The sequence below is a fragment of the Poecile atricapillus genome, chromosome 3, assembly GCF_030490865.1.
Source record: "Poecile atricapillus isolate bPoeAtr1 chromosome 3, bPoeAtr1.hap1, whole genome shotgun sequence".
In the NCBI taxonomy this organism is placed as follows: domain Eukaryota; kingdom Metazoa; phylum Chordata; class Aves; order Passeriformes; family Paridae; genus Poecile; species Poecile atricapillus.
This window is the reverse complement of record NC_081251.1, coordinates 68,397,934-68,410,950: the sequence shown is the minus strand read 5'-3', so window position 1 is coordinate 68,410,950 and position 13,017 is coordinate 68,397,934. Positions and strand designations below refer to the sequence as shown.

General features: G+C 42.3%; 1 protein-coding gene across 2 annotated transcripts in view; it reads right to left on the bottom strand.

The window, feature by feature from the left end:
• GREM2 (gremlin 2, DAN family BMP antagonist) overlaps nt 1-2,713 on the bottom strand; it is a 38,855-nt gene extending 36,142 nt beyond the window's left edge. The window contains exon 1 of one of the 2 annotated variants that reach the window (XM_058836722.1): nt 2,581-2,713. The gene's annotated coding sequence lies outside the window, so the exon portion shown is untranslated. The remainder of the gene's footprint in view (nt 1-2,580) is intronic. The other variant, XM_058836724.1, reaches the window with a different exon arrangement.
• Nucleotides 2,714-13,017: the final 10,304 nt, after the last annotated feature.

The window sequence follows — 13,017 nt, the reverse complement described above, 5'->3', positions numbered from 1 at the left end:
GGAACTGACAGGCACAGAAGACACTGTATGTATTTCATAGGGTTTTACTTCAGGCTAGATCTGATCCTACCGATTCTATTTCCAGCAAAAACTCTAGCACGTCTTTTAGTTTCAATTCATCTTCAAGGAACCCAACTGGCCCACCATGAGGTATAAGGAGAAGGACAGCAAGTGGAACAACTGAAGGATGGGCATCAAAAGCCTACTCCTGACATGAACCACAACACTGTAAGTGCACAACCACACCCAAGAGCATCTGCGAGCAGAGGGAAGGACTTTTGTGCTACTCTTTAAGATACTCTTCAAATGTCAGTAAATCTGCACAGTCGCTTCAACCACTTGATTCTTACTCAGTAACTTGGAACTGCTCATTGAAACAATTCTAGCTCTAGATCAGAAACTGGAAAATACCACTGTACCAATCCCAAACTGGAATTTACCAGTTTCTGATGATTGGGTTAGAATTACTATGTTATTTTAGCAATAGTGTTAGAATTAAACGAGTTACCAGATTTATTAAACAAAACTCAAACAGGAGTCTTTATTATAAAAGATAATCTGGATCTCTGGGATTTGCACTTTAATAAACATTGACAAATGCTGACTGAAACCAATCATGTTCCAATTTATTGATGCAGTTCCATAGGTACTTCAAATACTAATTTTTACCCTCGCCTGATACTATGAAATGAAACAAAAATCTCCACAGTTAAATTCTTCAGCTTTTCATATGTTTGTTCTATTCCACATTGAACATCATGCACAGTCCATTTGAAAGATAAAAAAAAAAAAGGAATTTATTTCAGCTAAATAAATCAGTTCAAAATCTTGTGTTAGCAGCATTTATTTTTGTGGCACTCTTGTGGAGGTCTTACTAGTGCTTTTCACTGACACATCTTTCGCTTACTTATCATACTGCAGTGGAAGACTGAGCAAAACTTGCTGCTACCAGACACACCTCCTCCCTGCACACAAGAGCTCTGCCTGAACAGCGGGCTGCAAGAGACGTGAGAAGGCAAAACCCTCCTTGCTAGGTTTCTCGCTCGTTCTACAACAGCGATTCTGCAGCCCAGTCTTCTCTTTTCAGCTGCACAGTGATCACAAATGTTTAGAACTTAGGACTTCACTTGGATGATTGCAGCTCATGAGAACCACGAGGACCATGCAACAAAAGTGAGAGAGACCACTTGCTCAGAGCTTGAACACTGTCACAGCACCCTCGTGTCCTGGCTCTCAGTGCAGGCACACTGCTGTTCCACACAGTTACTTTCCTGAGGCAATTTTTTAAAACCTTAAGGTATTGCTCTTCTTCAATTTTTGCAAGTAATGAAGAAAGACTAGCCTGAGAAGTAGGAACCAAGTTTTGCAAGAGAAGCATCTGCATTAAAATACATCAAGTATTAAAGCAAATACTTCAGGCTGTGCGTACTTCTTGAAGTTCAAGAAGCAATCTAATCCCCTAAGGAAACACAGCATCTGTATTGTATTGGCACGGGTGGGAACACAAAATTCTGAAGTGATTGCTGATTTCACCCTGGTTTAGCAAGAAATAGCCTTGAAGTAGCCTGATAACCAACTTCCTAATTGGGGCTCTGAGCTGACATTGCTTGGTCTTGCACCTGCTGCTTCATGATTGTTGAGAGGGCTGTGGGATTCATAAACTGGGGGTTTTTCTCAGAGAATCTTTATTGTTGGTTCTACTGAAGTTCACCTGACTCTACTCATTGGGATTTCATTCTGTTTATTTCTCCTCTTCAAGGGAAAAAAAAATAAAAATAAAAAGATAAAAAAGAAAGTTAAAAGGTTTAACTTATTATGAGCTGTTAATTTTGTCCTCAAAAATCCACCAAAAGTTATATAACCACTTTCACAATAGCATGCTAAAAATAAGAGCTGTTCAGCCAAATGCCACCGCAATTTTTTGTAAGACCTGTGTCTCCAATTCCACAAGACCTGTGGAAGCACAAATATTTCAAAGTCAATGAGGAGCTCCCTGTGAGACAGACGTGGGTTTGTATAATCCTCAAGTTCAAGGTAAAAAAAAACCCCGAGTGTCTGTACACACACACGTATATTTCCAAGTCATGACTTAAAGTAATGCTATTCGCTCTTGGAGCTGATCCCTCGTGGGGTTTCATAATCACAAACCATCATTAACCCAAAGCAAAGAAAGAAAGGTACAAAGGGGCACAGGTTTCACGCACGAGCTAATATTTTTTCTGGTTTGTCTTTCTTTTTTCCTTTGGGAGGGAGCGTGGTGACGGGACGCAGGGCGCTCCGGGCGCCGGGGAACCTGGCCGTGCAGGTACCTTCCCGGGCCGCTCGGCGCCAGGCTGCGGAGCCCGGCTCCGCTCTCGCCCATTTCGTTCCGTGCCCCGCAAGCGCCCGCGGGCGGCAGGGCTGGGGCGGCCGCGGCCCCGCCGAGCTCCCCGGGTTGTCACCGCCACCGCGGGCCCCGCCGCCCGTCCCCGGAGGGGCGTCAGAGGGCAGGGGAGGAAGAGGAGGAGGAGGAGGAGGAGGAAGGGAGCGGGCCGGCCGCAAGAGGAGCGGCGCCGGGTCAGGTCGCTGGCCGCCCCATACCTGCACGGAGGCGGAGAAGGCTCCGCAGCGCGCTCCGTCCGCCGGCTATAGATCCCAAGGGGCGATGAAGCGGGGTGGCGGTCGCCGCCCTCTGCCGCTGCTGCCGGTGGCGGTGGTGCGAAGCCCTCGCCGGCTGCAGATGCCCATAGGCGCTCGGTGGGGCCGGCGGTGCGCGGAGAGAGCGAGGCGGCCGTGCCGGTCCCCAGGGCTGCGGGGAGCGCGGCACTGGCTCGGCGCAGCCACTGCCCGAGGAGAGGATCAAGGCCCCGCTTTCGATTGGCTCCGGTGGCCAAACAGCTCACACCGGCCTGCCCGCCCGCCGCCTCCCGCCCGCCTCCCCTCCGCCGCCCCACGCGCCCCGCTCCCGGCCGCTTCCCAACCTGGCGGGCACAGCCGGCTCCGCTCTCTCCTCCTCACACCCTCCCGCTCCCCCCTTCGCCCCCCCTTCTCCACCCCCGTCCCTAAGACGACGTCCAATCGAGGGTCCAAAACACCCTCCTTCCCTTCGCATCTTCCTCCGTGAGCTGAAGGACCCGCAACTTTAAGCATTCGTGACATTTTGTGTCATGCTCAATATTCGGACACGTTTGTTCTCTGAACGTTTTAAAAAAATATCTTTAGCTGGTAAAATTAAAAGCATGCAGCGCTTGATCACCTGAGGGCTAAATCTGAGGTGGGACAAAGCATTCTTTGCCTGAGCTGAGTTTGCTTTTCTTACGCCGTTTGGGCTCCTTCCTAGCCCCAGCTGGGTTAACTACACGTCAAATCTCGGCGTGCACAGAAAATAGAATCAGGATGCCTCCTCGTCCTGAATCTCAGGTTATTCACCCTCAGCGGCTGTGGTTGTCATTCCTTGGTGCACCTTTGGTGTTGGTATTCATTCCGCTCAGGATGACTTAAGTGACCTGTGGAAAAGCCTTTTCCCTCTCGCGGATGTCCTGTAATCTTAAGGCAAATCTTAGACCGGTCTTCTGGGCAAAATGGCAAGCCTTTGGTTTGACCCTCTGTTTAAACAGTATACAGTAGAACCAGATAAATAGGTTCTGTGGGTTTTCTCAGTGCAGGAAGATGTTGTAATATTTCCAGTAAGTATGCTGGCAAAAATGCTTATTAAAATTAGGGAGAACAAAATGGTGAGTTATAACAGATGCACTCTTAATTAATGCAATGACCTGCATTTAACTGATGCTATTGAACTAAGCAGCATTTATGCCTGTTGGTACATCAGATGCAATTAAAAGTCAATATTTATCCAAATTTGGCAGATTGAAACATTTGAAACAGAGAATGGAGTTGCAGAGATACTTTTGCATGACACCAGTATGTACATTTTTAATGGCAACCTCCATAACATTTTTAATTGATTCTGTAGCTAATTAATTTTTTTCCTACAAAATGGTATGTTATTTTTCATTCCCTATAAAGCATGCATACTTTTGTCTCTTTGGGGCATACAGAACTAGTTAAGAATGGTTTTGTGTATCTTTTCTATGGGCAAAAGTCAGAAAAATAAAAATAGAAATATTGAGAAATATATAAACCCAGACATATTTAGAAATATCCATTCTTGGAGTATAATGCATCCCTCATTTTAAAAGCTTTATTAGCAATAACATCCCTCAGTGAATTCAGCGAAGCTACACCTCTGGAACTTTACTTACCCCCCTCCCCAAGAATAACTAAAAGATCCTGTTTCTTTTTTATTATATGTTTTTTCTTCACATGTTGCCAATTAATTTTTCCTTGGAGAAATGAAATTGCTGGTTTAGAGACCAAGCTACATTTCCAGCCATGTCCCAAGAGACACAGCAGCCACTGCACCTCCATCGTCCCCCCAACACCTCTGTCACAGGCATTCCCTTCCATGCATGCTCCTGATCCAAATGACTAGCTCACAAACACATGTATATATATATATGTATGTATGTATATATATATATATATATATATATATATATATATACACACTGTCTTTCAGTATTTCTGAAGTCAGAAAGTGTTGCCTGTCCTCTCTCTGACTTCTTTCTGGGAAGAATGCAGACTCCATTCTCAAGGCCTCTTTTCACCCTCCTGTTTTTCTCGCTCAACAGATGGGTATTTGTGTCAGAGGAAGGGGTACAGCCATCCAGCTGAGCACTGGCTGAAACAAACATCATAGCAGGCTGTTCCCTTAGGCTTCTTCTAGCTACAAATTTTCAATCATGTTGTCTTATAATTTTAATGCAAATTTTATATCCTGCTATGTGTTATTTGGGGGAAAAAGCTCCAAAATCATTACAGAAGTTTTCCTGTAATAAATTTGTCATACTTCTCCTTATGGACCAAAAACTTTCATTGGTATAGATGACTTGGGACTTAATAAGATTTTGTACTTCCAGAGTTGCTACTTCCCTTTAGCTATTTTCAACATTGTGTTTGTTTCCTTCTGTGTTTGGATTCTTTTACAGAGCTGATAAGTTTCCCTCTAGTCTTGTTCAATTTGATAGCTTTTAACCTGTCTGTTTTATTTATGTCTGCTTAAGTGCTTATTTAATCTTTTCCCTTATAACTATAATGACCTTCCACAGGTTACTATAATCCTAGAAGGTATGTGGAGAATTTAAAGATTTAAAAGTCGTTTGACTTCATAAATAATTTTTATTTTCTCATTATGGGCTTTATTTTTAAACTAAAAATGTTTCATTTTCTGTTTGATCAATGATTGTTTTTCCCATGTATTTCCTTCACATATATAGTAGTAAGCAAACTGAGACATTTTGGAGTCTAAGCAACTTTTTTCTTTTTCTTTTTTTTTTTTTTTTTTTTTTTTACAGCTTGGTTAGTGAGAACTGCAAAGGGTCTTGATCTGACATGGAAAATACACAGCATATTAATTCTTTGGTGTGGTCTACAACTAGAATTTTATGCCACTAAAAATAGTTATGTAGGGTTTTTTTTAATTTTAAAACTGGAAGAATTGTATTCTGCAGATAGCATTTATCCAGCAATATCCCTGTAAAGCACATTTGTATAGATATTGCCGCATCTTTACTGTGAGTGCCTGACTTTTATTGTATGCTGTACTTAAACTAGCAGTCTAACCTTTTAATGTCCCCTGGCAACTACAGAGCCATTAATTCAGCAAGATGTTGAAGCCTATACCTACTTTTAATCTACAGATTTAATACTACATTCTTACTTCTGATGTGGCCACACTTCAGGAATGACTGTAATCCATGTCTTTTGTCTCACACTGAGACAAAACACAAACAACTGGTGCCCATCTCCTTCACAGCAAGGACCATATCTTTGTCATCGCCACTACAGAAACTGTTCTGCTTTGCAGCCCGGAGCACAGAGCTTGTGTTGATCTGTGAGCACATCTGGCAGGAGTGCCTGCAGAGCACGAAGGGCCGTAGCACATCCCCAGAGCCAAAGGGGGCTTGAGAGATGGTAGTGTCAGTCACATACCCCAACCTCATTCCTGCCCCAAGACACAATCCGCAGTTACATAAATGAGAAAAGAAGAAACCTGGGAGATATGGTGTTCCCTATTGGTGATTATATGAATTATTCCTGGTTTTAATGAATCATTCCTGGTTTTAAATTGACATATATGCACTGAATGAACAGACTGATCATTTGTGTCAGGTTACACACTTATCCTCCTCTCTTAGGCCCTGAGTAAATGACCAAGCTCTGCAGCCAGGAGCTGGCTCAATACCCTCCTGAGAGATTGGTAAAGATTGGTTGAGACTCCTGACTGTCTATGGGATGCTGTATGTTTCTGATTCAGGTACAGTCCCACAACTGATTTCACTGCCTTACAAATACCTCCTTGTTTCTTCAAGGTTCCTGCCTCTCAGCTAAACTGCATTGTCTTGTTTAAGTCCTAGCTCACATTTATCCACAACTTTCAGTGCAAGCTCTTTGATTTCCTGACTTTGCTCTTGATTTACTCTTTGCTTTGAGGTAGCCCTGATTTCTCAGTTTTCCTTGGTGCATTTCCATCTGGAGCCTTGGGCTGGCATGTCCTTGGTGACTGACTCCTGGTCTTGAGTTTCTTCAGTTTCAGTGGCTGGACCCGCCCCAGCTACACTCACTCAGCACAAGTATTCCACTTGTGGCTCCTTAATAACTTCCGTTCCAAGGCACCTTTCTGAATGGGAATTACAAAGCATGATATCCCACTGTTGACGCAGAACATTTGGCACACAGCTTATCTGCGCGATAATTCCGCCGCCGGTGGGCTGGGTCGTGTGGGCAAGGTTGGGTCCTGGCTTAGGAGAAGATGCAAGAATGCAGGAGAATGTGGCGTCCCTGTAAGATAAATCACACTTGTCAAGATCTTCAACGGCTCCTACTGTTTTCACAGACAATTAGGCACCTAAATGCCTTTGGACATAGTGCACCTGTTTTGTAGTTTGGAGTTCTTTCTAACATTGTGGATTCAAGCCAGGAAAGCACTCTAAGGAGCGGTAATTTTGATCCTGTTTTTTTCAGTACTTTATCTTTGCTATGTGAAAAACAACTCTAAAATATGTTTCTACCTAGACAGGGCAACATCCCATCCCAGAACATGAGCAAATACTTCATACAACCCCTGATAAAGAACTTCATTAACATGGATAAATGTATTCCTGGCAAAAATGCCACCTGTGTACTTCACGGTCATCATGAATGAAACAGTATTGCCTGGTTCTGACTTCAAATATAAATTACTCTCTATGCACACCTTTGAAGGAAAAGAAAGTGCTATCACCTTTCTTTAGCTTCTTTCACTTCATTCCCATCAAAATTTTACTTGAGATATCCAGGTGCCCTGAGCCCATCTGTGTGCTCCAGGAGCTCAGGCTTTAGACAGTGGAAAGTTGTTTCTCCTTTGTTTGTTCTCTGGGAGGAAATAATTGTTCTTCACACATCTACCTTTGAAAAGTCTCCAGAAGGCTCACAACTTCAATTTACCAGATTAAATAAGATTAGTCTATGCAAGGCCTGAAGTAAATTTCTCCTTGACTGGAACTTTTGTCTACCCTGGGGATGATTCCAACCTTGACTGATGAAGACTTAATATAAAATTATGCCATACTGTTTTTCAAGAGATCATAATAAGAAAAGGGATAACTAGTGAAGAATAGGGGGGAAAAAAAGCAGAGGGAGAGAAGGTTATGAGATGTTAATGCCCTTTTAAGACAGAATGGCTCTGCAAATATTCACTGGTCTTCTCTGAATATGGTAGTCAAAAGTGCCTCTCAACACTACCTTTAAAGCTGTGGATCATTAAGTCATGAACACTTTGCAAAACCTTCCCATTCACCAAAGAATCCTTCAAAAACTGCTAATCTAGAATGAAAGCAGTCATCTCATGTGCCAAAGCATCACAAATGTCCTATATTTTCTGTTTCGTATGCTCTATGACCGGTCTAGACTTTTTCTTGTAACAACTTTCAGTGACAATCAAAATAAAAAAGTGGTGTTTACCTTTCTGAAGTCTGTCATTCCCCTTCTCTATATTAACTTTAGACACCTTTTTTACCCTGTTTTGATAATGCTCTACTGGTTTTAGAGCAGACAATCCTGCCAGAATCTGGGATGAAATGAATGAATGAGGTCACCAGTTAATCTCCACTCCATCTCTATTTTCTCTGGTTGGATTGTGATATTATCTAGACAAAAAAGAGAGATGAGTAGCAGAGAACAGAAGTCCATTTAAGATGAGTTCTCTTCCTTCTTCTCTGCCATGAGGGGCATTGGGGACATCTGGATCTCTAGGGAACATCACTAAATAGGAACAGATAACCTCAAAATATTAGAGCCAGACCAGCCCTGTCATGTATGATTCACTTGCTGTATAACGCCTAATAAAGGCAATATGTGTGGAACCAGGAAGGCAGCCAATATAGCTTCTTCCAAGAACTGTGAGTAATTAACAGGGTCTCTGGTTAATTTCTTTCATGAAAATGTGTTGAGTGAGATTCTTACAAGTGGTGCTTTTTGTGTGACGCCTCCCTCTACTCCCAAACAGCACATGCAACTTGGAGAAAAAGTAAAATTCAAAGTTTCAGAATTTGGGGGGAGTTTGCCTTCAGCTGCATCAGCTAGTGTATCCTTGCTCCACTTTAGTTCTTCATCTCCTGGTGGTTTTCCTCTCAAAATCTGGCCTATAACCAAGCTGTAATTATTGTATCCTCATATAACATGCCCCAGCTTCTTGCTTTAGCTTCTTGCTTTTTGTAGTGTTTCAAATTTCTAGTGTTTCAGAGGAAAATCATTCAGAACTTCCCTAAGATGAAAGAAGCCTAATTAGTTGCATCATGTCGCAAAGGAGAAGAGATTCACAGAAAGCAACATATTGTCCTTGTTTGTGGATCTCATGTCACAGCAGCTATGAAGAAGAGGGAAGAGCAGTTCTCAGCCTGCCACCACTGTTACACTTTGTAAGGAATGTTCCACCTCTTTTGCTCTGTGCTCCTCAGGCTTTCCCCTGGTACTGCTCTTGAAGCAGCCCATTGCTGTCCATGACTGAGGACATGTCTCCTTTGAATTTAACAGGCACTTTCTTCCTCACTACAACAGGACAAGCAGCTTGTGGAAGATGTTTGAATTGCCCAAAGCAAACAGAGCCTACCCCCACCCCAAGCAGCAGAAGATGCTCCAATCAAGCAAATAAAATGGTGGGTGGTTCCTTCTGACAGCGGGGAAGACTTTAAGTGACAAGAATCCTGCCAGGGATATGCTGAGGATGGAGTACATGTGATAACAATTTAATATGTGCATCACACAAGGCAGAAGTTAATATCCCTTGTTATATTAATATCACATGGCACAATTGAATTTGATATTTTAATTAAACCAAAATATATCTCACTGATAGTAATTGGCTTTGGATATTTTGGGAAGTACACAAGCATTTAACTGAAACCATCAGTTCAAACAAAAGACTATCCTCTTCAATATTTCAAATGTATTATGAACATGTCAGCTAATAGTTATGAAGAAATAATACTAAGCTGCTTCTGAATTAGGTGATGAGGTGACAAGAGAATATCTTATAATGTAATGTTTGCCCCATATGGCTGTCTCTGCAAGCCCTTGAAAACATAATGCCTGGTCTAGATCCCTTTATGTTCAACATCTTTGCTGGCAACATGGGCAGTGGGAATGAGTGCACCCTCAGCAATTTCACCGATGCACCAAGCTGAGTGGTGTCACTCAGTGGCAGTCGACATGCTGGAGGGAAGGGATGCCATCCAGAGGGACATTGACACACCTGAGAGATGGGCGGATGCAAAACCCATTGAGTTCAACAAAGCAAAGGGCAAGGTCTTGCACCTGGGTCAGAGCAATCCCAGGCATACCTCCAGGCTGGGCAGAAAAGTAATTGAGAGCAGCTCTGTGAGGAAGGACTTGGGGGTGATGGTTGATGAAAAACCAATGTGCACTGGCAACTCAGAAAGATTCTCCGGTGGAATCCTGGATTGCATCATAAGGAGTCTGGTCAGCAGGTTGATGAAGGTGATTCTCCCCTTCTACTTTGCTCTTGTGACACCCCAGCTCACCCCAGGAGTATCGTGTTCAGTTCTGGTGTCCCCAGCAATAGGACATGGAACAGTTGGAGCAAGCCCAGAGGAGGACCGTGAAGTTGTTAAGGGGACTGGAGCAAGTTCCCTGAAAATGTGGACTGAGAGTTGGGACTGTTCATCCTGTAGAAGAGAAGGCTGCGTGAGACCTCACAGCAATCTTCCAGTATCTGAAGGGGGCCTACAGGGAAACTGTCGAGGGACTCTTCATCAGGAACTGTAGTGACAGAACAATAATAATGGTTTTTGCAAACAAAATTAGGGAGCAAAGATGTTAGGAAGAAAATCTTTATAGTGAGGGTGGTAAGATACTAGAACTGGTTGCTCAGGAAAGTTGTGGATGCCCCAGCCCTGGCAGGTGTTTAAAACCAGGCTGGAAAAGACCTTGGGCAACCTAGTCTAGTGAACGCTGTCCCTGCCCATGGCAGGTGAGGCTGGGACTAGATGATATTTAGGGTCCCTTCCAACCCTTAACATTTTATGATTGTAAGCAATTTTCTTAAGAGGCTTTTTACATAATAGGAAATTATGAGAGAAAATAGAGACAATGAAAAGTCAATAATAACAAAATATTTGTTTCACTACAAAACCATTCACCTGTGTTGCATGAAACAGAATGGGACTGAGATTTGGCAGGAACAAGTGGCATCTTCTATTTGCTGGAAATCTAGGATTATTTATGTGTATTTTTAAGTGAAATGTACCAGTTTGAACAGCATCAGCTTGTTTTAATTGTACAATTTGACCATGAATTGAATTATTTTTGCCAAGTTTTGTTAATTTACCTGTCCAGTTTAATACAATTTATGCACAGTTAATACTTCATTCATCAATTCAATGTAAGTGATGGAATTCTTTCCTTCTTTTTGCTCCTAATGGCACACAATAATGTCTGTCCATTTCTGACTAAATTATCTAGCTAAACTTTGAGAGATATATGTGCAGTAACTAATATAGCACATTGTTTAATTCCTTCAGTTCCTTCTTTATTTTTTGTTAGTTATTAGGAGATATTTGTCAGCTGTGGGTGGATTCACTATAAAGTCTTCTTTTAAATAAAACATGATCCCAAGTACTGTGTGTTATGCAACCAAAATTATGTATGTAAAGAGGGACTATTTAAAGAAAGTGAATTTAAGGAAAAATTAGCTCAAGATTTGTCTTTTCCTCTTCTTGAAGAGGCCAGGAATTTCTTGGATTTGAGCTGACTATGTGAGCACAAAGGTGCAATGTCAGGTTCAAACTGATAAAAGAGCTGAACTACCCAAAAAAAAAAAAAAAAATACATCTCAAGAGCAAATCTGGCACCTGAAGAGCTCTGTCACAAATTCTAGGAGCAAGGTGTGCCATCTTCCCACTCCAGCCATCCCGACTTCCATGAGGACACTTGCTGCTAACCTAGACGACCTGCCGCCTTCTGGGAGGCTGAGCTGGAATCTAAACAAATGCAGATGGCTGTCCCTTCTCAAAAATCAGCTATCCTTTATGAACATTCAAAAAAACCATTGAGGGAGGTTGTGGTCTTTTGCAGTCTATAGCAGTCCACATCTTCCTTGCAAGGGGAGGCTGAGAGGCAGGTGCCAATCTCTTCTCTCCGGTGCCCAGGGACAGAACACAAGGGAAAAGTATGAAGTTGTATTGGGGAAGGTTTGAATTAGATATTAGAAAAAGATTCTTTATCCAGAGGGTGGATGGACACTGGAATAGGCTTCCTAGGGAAGTGATCACAGCACTAGCCTGAGAAGGTTCAAGAAGTGTTTGGAAAATGCTCTCAAGCACAGGGTGAGCCTCCTGGGGTGTCCTGTGCAGGGCCAGGAGTTGGACTTCTGGATGCTTGTGGGTCCCTTCCAACTCAGGATAATCTATGGTTCTATTTATTTTCTTACTGATGGGCCAGGATTATTTCCAGAATAATAGACATCAAAGGGTAGGGTGCTTCAGGTAGCTATACCTAACACTTAGTAATTATTCAGTTTGATAATAAGGTTTGATAGTGAGATGTCTTACTGTTCACATAAATGCTTTTACATTTTCATATCAATAAGAGATAAAATATGCTATCTATTTTAATTTAGGTTAAATTATGCAGGGACCAGAAGGGGCTCATCCATAGAGAACACAGAGCAGTCCAGGCAGTGCAGGTATGTTTATTATTTTACAAGGGTCTGCAGCAGTTGCCATGAGTGCTTGACACTGCATGTGGAAAACACTGTACTTTCTCTAAATGATACATTTGATTACAGTCAAGTACTTATAATACTTCGAGCTGCAAAGTACTTAAGGATCTTCAGCAAGTTAATAATGACAGTACTGCCATGCACACTTATCTCATGCCATGCTATTCGAAATCTGAATAATCCATTTTTCTATATAAGATGGTAAGCCTGGGTTGGAATAAGGAGAAATTCACAGGCTAATGAAATATGATTAAACCACTTAAATCATTCTAGAAACCAGAAGGCAATGCACCCCATAGTTATTTTTGTTCTAGTCCCAGATCTGTACTTTCGTGTAACAACCTCATGAATCCTTTAGTTGAAAAGGGAGGCGTATGTTGCTCCTAGCAAGACAACTTACATAACTGGAAGTAAGCCAACAAACTTCTGAATATATAAGCATGTCTACAGGTCTGCTTTCAATACCATCATCTGATTAAATGTTATGTAAGAGGGCAGGCTTAGTGCTATTCCCTCTAACCACAAGGAAATTCAAAAAGATTCAGAGATAAAGATTAGAACTTTTGCTGCTCCTGAAGTGCTGTGGGTACACACAGTGAGAATATTACTTCATGCCATAAAGTACTGTGTGTTTCATTCAGGTGCCCTGCACATCTGCAGTGGAAAACTGGACTTCAGATGAGCAAAACTCCATAGTGTAG